We start from the raw sequence: 8,301 nt of genomic DNA, 5'->3' as shown, positions 1-8,301 counted from the left end.
TGAAAGTACGTTTTTTGTTTTGCTCTGCTCTGCTCAATGTAACGGACCTACCCCACATCATCACAAAAAACTAAACCAACTCAAACCCACAAATGGTGGCTCCAAACCAAATGTTGTCTGACCACATTGGAATTCATGTGGCGTACAGCGGCATGGCGGCTAGCAATTTGCTATTGTCGGCAGCGGCAAGCTCGCTCGGTACGTCGATAGGTAGTTATTTGACTGCATTATTATGAAATTTATTTTGGGTTTTTGCATTAGCGTTACAAAACTATGGTCACTTAAGGTTATGTTGCCTTATTTAGATCAAAAAAAAAACCAAAGGTAAACAGTTATTGATATGCAGCGGGGGAAGGAACCCCAATGTTAAAATATAAAGAATGCTAAATTTATAAAAAAAATTTACAAGACCGATTCCCTATTTAAGTTACTTTTATATACCCAGAACCATAGTTTCAAAATAGTCCCAGAACCCATTTTCTATCGAAACCCGTAACAAAAAATATACTTATAAAAAACTAAACAAAGCTGCTTTTTTAAATATCCAGAGAAAATACAAAATCCTTCTATAATGAGAGACCCTCTTTAAAGGATTCCAAGAAATTACTTCTCAAAAGACTCAAGGAACCTTCTACAAAAGATAGAAAGACGTAAGTTCACTGAAGAACCTCCTACAGGCCAAGAGACCTACTTTAAGGTAGAACTAGAGACCTCCTCTTAAGGAAGACCCTGAGGACTCTTTTACAAAAGATTGACATGTCGGAACTCGTTTTATAGAAGTCCCAGAGCTCTTCTACAAAAGATTCCCAGGACTAATTTTAAGAAGTTTCAGTAGACTCTTCTATAAAAGATTCCAAACCCATACTTGAAAGAAGATCCTCACTACATTTTGAAAAAATCCAAGTTCTTCTTTAATTGTATGCCCAAAAGTCTTCTTTTGTGGAAGACCCAGAAGAATTTTTCACAGCTGATTGAAAAAAATCCAAAGCCTTATTTTTGAAAAGACTAGCGGACTCTTCTTCTGAAGATAGGTATGCATTCTTATCCAAAGGACCCTCTCTACCCTTTTATAAAATATCACAGGAGCTCATTTTATAGATGGCCCAAAATTCTTCCTTGTGTTACAGCTGATACATTTAATAGAAGATATCGGTATACGGTCTCGACGTCCTACTTTAGAAAATCCAGAAGTATTCTTCCAAACGAGACCAAGAGAACTTTATAGAATATTCCCAGAGCGTTTTTCCTAGAAGGGAACGGAAATATCCCATAGAAGAGAAGAACAATTTAGTTCCAATAAAGGTCCTGAAAAATATATTTCCATTCAAATCAAGACCGAAGTACCTCCCTAATGGAAGAAAAGGCGTACAGGTGTTATTCTATAAAAAAATCGGAGTTTTGCTCTCGTATAGAAGAAGGTCTGAAATTAGGTCTGCCTCTTTTCTAAAAGAGCCTTTGAGGTATTCTTCCAAGAAAACCAGAATTTATCTTCAACACGTTTTCTTAAATGATAGCAGATCGGCACACTTCTCGCACAAAGACTTAGAGGTCTCCACTATGGAAAACGTGGACGTCTTCTCTATGGAAGTCCTAAACGTACCCAAGTATTCTCTTTGTATTGAAAGCTTCGAGGATTTTACTTTAAAAAACCTAGGAGTCTTTTAAATGAAGCCCTAAAGATTTCTTCTATGGAAAACCTGAAAATTGTTTTTAAGGAATTTACAGAGATCTTCTTTACAGAAAACTACAACTACTAGAGACCTAAAGATTTTCTCTGCTGAATTTTTTATTGAAAGCTTCGAGAAATTGACCTAGAGCGGTTTTTGCAGAATACCTGAGGTCCTCTCTATGCAATATTAGGTAAGAGATTTTCCCTATTGTAAGCTTTGAGGCATGCAGGCATGCCTGGTTGTCTTTCCTATTTAATCTCTATCACTATGGATCTTCTAGTGATTTTCTCTATGAGAAACATATTTGTTTTTACGCCGAGGCGCATGAAAGACTTAAAGGTCTTCTCTGCAGAAGACATAGAAGTATTTTCTATGAAAGACTTTGTAGTCCTCCGTAGAATATAATTTGGTCTTATTTTTTAAATTCATAGCTGTATTCACTAAATGGTCCTTCCATAGAAAAGAAATCCACAAGAAATCTAATGTTATTCCATGTACATGATGAAGTCTACATAAAAGATTTAGAGATGATTTTCAAAGAAGCCATCTTTTGGGTAGGGGTAGATGTCTGCCCTATAGAAGATATAGATATCTGCCTAATAAAATGAATTTTCAACGAAGTGCCTCTCTATAGAATACCTAGTTGCATAGAATACCCTATAAAATGCAGCAATGCTCTACAAATAAGACTTATAAATATTCTCCATAGTCTTTAGATGGTCTGAGTTCAAAGGAGATAAAATATTCCCTTCCTTGGGAATTGGTCCTTCTCTCTATGACAAGGTATACTTCCCTCTTCGAATGTTTATGGCTATTCCAAGAGTCTTAATAACATCTCCCTCGTACATTTTTACACATTTGGACCTGGAATTCGCTATCATTGTTAATATTGTTGTAATTTTTTGTTGTTGACGTTGCTGTAGTTGTTTTCCTCTTGGCCCGCTTTACACAAATTTCCGCATATTTGGCAAGTAACTTGTCGCCGAAACTACTGGAAATTGTAAGTCATGCCAAGACTTACAACAATTACAACAACTTGCATGCGAACCGATAGACCAACATAGCTGAACAAAAAACCACAATAAAAACAACAACAATGAACAATTACGTGAATTTGCTGCCACATCAAAGTCACACCACCAAACGATAGCATCAGAAGAAAATAAAATCGAAACTAGGCAAACCACAAACCGACTGCAAGTTGTAACAAATTTGAAAAACTAAGGCAATGGTGCAACATGGCACGCCAACAGACAACGGCAACACCAGTCACAGCCACAGCAGGACCAGCCGGCAAAACCTTCTGCATCATCATATAAATAATAATACCAGTAATCGGTCAAAATCGGCAACAGCACCAAGAAAAACCAGTTTGGTTAAATGGAAAACCAAGACAGCCAGAGATACCACTTTTGGCCGCAATGAACAACGGCACACACCACACCACGCCAACTATGGATCAAGCAAATAGCTTGGACTTTGGTGTGCAATTTGTTACATAACACAAGCAATTTTACCAATACATTGGCAAAACAAAATGGTGATCCGACCATCAGCTGAGTGGGGATATTGAACGGCGACGACGACGACATCAAAGTTTTGCAGACATTGAATAAGCTTTACAAGTAATGTCTGTCTATGCCCACCACCACCTCTAAGCTCTTGCTGGCTGGCTGGCTGACTGGCTACGTGATCATTCCACGGTAGTCAGTAATGGGGTATTGGTGGCCGCATTATAACTGTAAACTTCCTTGAAGAGCAAATCGCAAGCGTTTTGTAATTAACAATAGTTTGCAATGAAACGAAACCAGCGACTGGAAAAATATTTAATAATTATTGTCGTTAGGTAAATAAATCTCTCTCTATCGTTGAAGTGAAAGATAAATAGCTGGATGTTGTCGTTATTGTTGTATTTGTTTTAAAGAGGGGACAATTGTAAAACAAACCGGCAGTAATGTGTAAATAGTAAAGTTAATAATATATATTAATAATAGATATTAACTCGCAATGAATCATAAAGTGTTTTTAATCAAATTGATTAATTGAAAGCCCCCAACCCTGTAAGCCGATGTGAAAGTAATAGCATATTGACTCTGATTTTTATAATGGAACTGGAACATTACTTTCAATATATAGCAGCAACAAGTATTAGAAACAACAAGTATTAGCAACAACAAGTATTAGCAACAAAAAATATTAGTACGGCTTCGATCAGAGGTGACCACAAAGGTAGGTTGGGAACAATGTAAAATGTGAGAAGAAAATTTATTTTTATTTAAATTTTTTGAGATTTCTAAAATATTGTCAGTCTATTTTTAATTCATACTATAAAGGTATGATAAGTACAAAAAAGGTACAAAATATGGTACAATTAACATTGGTAGAAAAGCTGGAGTTCTAAAATTCTTGGCTGGAGCTTTAGATTCTTGTACATGACTTTGGCCATGATAATCACATACGTACGGAAATTGTTTTCGTAATAACGTGGTAAAAAATGTACTATATATTGTACCACTGGTCATGAGTGACACCGAAAAGTCTATGGCAAACATTTTCTCATTCCATCTACGATCGACGCCGCTTTTAACTTTTTTGGCGGCCAAAAATCACGTATATCCAAAAATTAGCCCTTGCCTTGTACGTTTTAAGTTGTACTTTTTTTAGAATTTCCTACTTAAATGGTACAAAAAGTGGTACTATCGGTCGATTAAGACTTAAATATTGAACTAAGATGGGAAAACTAGTTCTTTTTTAATCAGAAAAAGTACACAAAGCCCACTAATTGTACGACATTATTAATGTCATGATTGCTTGAACATGAACTTGGAAATTTAGCAGGCAAATTTTGCTGTGCCGAATTGAGGTATGGCGAAACTTTTGAAAGGGGACGAAAAGCACAAAAAGGTAATAACAAAAAGTACTAAACGGTTCGGAATTGTAGTAATATGACTGTGAAGATAATTTGAAAATTTTTGTTGAACTAAGGACTAAAGGACTTTTAGAATTTTGTAACTTTTGGGTAGAGAAGTTTTTTAAGGTACGAAATGGTACCGCATTGTTTTAAAACGATTGGTAAGAGCTAAAATATTTACACTTCGCACAGCACTTCTTGGTGCTGACTAAATAGTACGGACTTTAAATGAAACGATCGATAAGAGCAAGGAGTCAGACTTTTTACCATGAGGATCCCTTATGGCATTAACCCTGAAGTTAAACGAGATTTTTGGAATATCGTTATATAGGAATTCATTCGTTAGGCACAAACTTGTACTAAACTACAGCTATAATTTGTAAATTTTACATAAGGTGTCCGACTTGGTACTGACAGCTGAGGTAAAGGTAGGTTTTTGGAATTTTCGTACTTTTATGGTACGAAAGATATCAAAACCTGGTAAATGGTATTGGTGAGACTAAATAATGAGTGATATTCGTGTGCTTTTGAACTTCGTATTTTTGAGGTACGAAAAGTACTAAAAGTTATTAAACGGTACGACATTGTCCTGATATTATGGTTAATAGCTAGAGTTTTTAGCATGCGGAGAAATTTTTAGAAATTCGTCCTATTTGTTACGAAAAGTTTTCGAATGGTACGATAATAGCTAAGATTTTCTAAATTTTAGCATGAGCGTCCCACTTAGTGCAGAGGGAATTCATCGGAACCAAAAAGTACCTCGAAAAGTTTTATGCGGCACTAAATTGTACGATATTTTTTAAAATTAACGCTAAGGACAAACTATGGCGTGATTTTTGGATATTTACATTTTTAGAGTATGAAGATTACTGGAGAGTACAAAATGGTACAGCGATCGGATGAAATCTTTAAAATTTTGACTCGAATAGAGGACTTGACTCGAATAGCGGACTAAGGCATAAGTTCTGGAAATTCATACATTTAGGGTACCAGAAGTATTTTAAGGCACGAAATAATATGGCATTGTTAGAAAGGGATTGATAAGAGCTATATTTTTTGAGTTTTTAATAAGGCTCCCTTTTGGTGTGAAGAGCTGAGGTAAGGTGAGTTTTTTTCGGAAGCTCGTACTGTAAATTACAAAAAGTACCGAAAGCTTTAAAATATTACGACATTAAAAATTACCGATATGTGACGGGGCAACAATTTTGACATTTTGAATGAGGACAAGTCTCTGAGTTCTGAGGAGAGACGTGGTTTTTGGAAAATCCATATTTTTGAGGTACGAAAAGGGAAGAGTGTATCAATTAATACGGAATGCATGTAAGGCGACATTTTTAAATATTAGTACTATTAGGGTACGAAAGGTACTAAATAATATGATTTTATTAAAGTGCAAAAGACTTGAGCTAGAATTTTTGAATTTTGCCTGACGGTGTAGAGGTCTGAAGTGAGATAGTAATTCGTGTTTAATGTGTACACAATCATATGGCATCGGAAACTGGTATGTAGAATTTTTTATACGGTACAATCGCAAAATAATGAAAGAAATTTTTAATCAGTTCTGGCAGCAGGAACACAAAAAATGTGAACAGTTTTTGGTAACATGGATACTTTGTTAAATAAAGACGTTCCAAATGCCTTAATTGTTAACGCAAAGTATAAAAATGAACGAAAGTGGTACTAATTTCGGAACCATTGGTATCCGCCCTTTTACCAGTCAATATATGAGGGTATCCTATCACGGCTCTGAAAAAAAAAATTCAGGAAGTTCCCTTGTAACTTAAACCAATGAAGCATACTTTACACATTATCTTAGTATGAATTAAACTTACATTGTCATAGCATACTTTTAGGCGTTTTTCTAAATATAAGCATATTATTATGTAGATAGTATAGTATACCGTTCATATTGTATAGAGTTTCTTTTAAATTTAAAAATTTTTGGGAACATACTGAATGTATGCGATAAAAATTCTAAATAGAAAATGACAAAATTATACCTTAGACATTACTCTAACATGATTGAAGGTATATGCCATCTTCTCCTGATCTTTTGATTTCATGAAACTAGTATCAAGATCTCAACAAAATAAAAAAAGATCGCCAATGTTATAAATATTTTATTTCCCTGGAGGTCACATAAGGTTACACATGCACATACGAAAATAACACAATCCCAAAAAATCTGTATCTCCAATCTCAAACATTAAATGCCACAACCTCGTAAAAAATGTTTGAAATTATTTCAAGCGGTTATAAGGCTATTCATACAGACCCCTCCCCAAAGTGTTGTGACAAAATGTGACCTTCATGAACCTTCCAAAAGCTTACAATTAAGATTTTTTATATTTTCGCTTCTAACAAACGGTGTGGCTGCTGTTTAGTTCACAGAGTTAAGAGACAGCTAATTACCGTACCAAAGACACACGCATCTCAAATGCCTACACCAAAAAATCAAATGTTAGTTCAAGTTGTCATTGTGGGTTACACCTATACTAAGTTGTGAGAGTAGTTCTCTCCATAATATTTTCTTCTAATAACCCAGTTTCGAAAAAACCACAACAATGTCTCTTTGCGTAGTTGTAGTTTCACGCCAGGTTGACTTTCGTTTATATTCGTATTAAATAAATTCCGAAAATTGCAATGAATTTCATTAGCAATGCAATTTGAAATAATTCAAAGGGGAAGTCACTTCCAGCTCTACAACCTCCATTATTTTGTTGTAAACTGCACGACAATGCAATGCATTCACATCGCGCTAGCCTACCCAGTTCACATTCAAAACGACTAGTCTGTCTGTTGGGCACCGACCGCATCGGCATCGGCAATTGGCAACAGCCGAATGACAAAAACCACAATTGTTCGAATAACTAACATGACGAGAGCTAAAAACATAAAAAAATTAACAAATTTTTGTTTAGAATCGAAAACTGTTCAGCCTCAAAACACAAGGAATTGTTTAGCGTGTCTCTGCTAACAATGAAATACTAGTCTAAACAAAATGACGGAAAGCGGTGTTGGTCTTCATTCTACGTAACGAGGCTGTAAAGTGCGATTAAGTACACTGAAAAAAATATATATGGGATATGAATTCGGAAGAAAAATCATGAGTTACTATCAAAGGATCCAGATATCTTCCAGAGGAGACAACAAAGACGAATTGAATTAGAAGACCGTAGAGACCCTTTCTGAGAGATAAATTGGTCTTTTTGAAGACAAACCGCCCTTCTTTCGAATACCACCTCCTCTATAAAAAAGGGCACGGCATTTCTGAGAGAAGAGAACCAGCTCCTCTGTAAGCAATGGAGCAGCTCCTCTGTAAGCAATGAAGAAGACCTCCAGATCTTCTATGGCGAAGACATCCAGGTCTTCCATGTTAGTCTTCTATGAAGAAGAACTTCAGGTCTCCTATGAAGAAGACCTCCAGGTCATCTATGGAGAAAACCTCCAGGTCTTCTATGGGGAAAACCTCCAGGTCTTCTATGGAGAAGACCTCCAGGTATTCTATCAAATGTTAAGTCAATGTTATGGAGAAGACCTCCAGGTCTTCTATCAAATGTTAGGTCAATGTTATGGAGAAGACCTCCAGGTCTTCTATGAAGAAGACCTCCAGATCTTCTATGGAGAAGACCACCAGGTCTTCTATGGAGAAGACTTCCAGGTTTTCTATGCAGAAGACCTACAGGTCTTCTATGGAGAATACCTCCAGATCTTCTATGG

Source organism: Musca domestica, unplaced genomic scaffold (assembly GCF_030504385.1).
Source record: "Musca domestica strain aabys unplaced genomic scaffold, Musca_domestica.polishedcontigs.V.1.1 27, whole genome shotgun sequence".
NCBI lineage: Eukaryota > Metazoa > Arthropoda > Insecta > Diptera > Muscidae > Musca > Musca domestica.
This window is presented reverse-complemented; position numbering follows the sequence as displayed.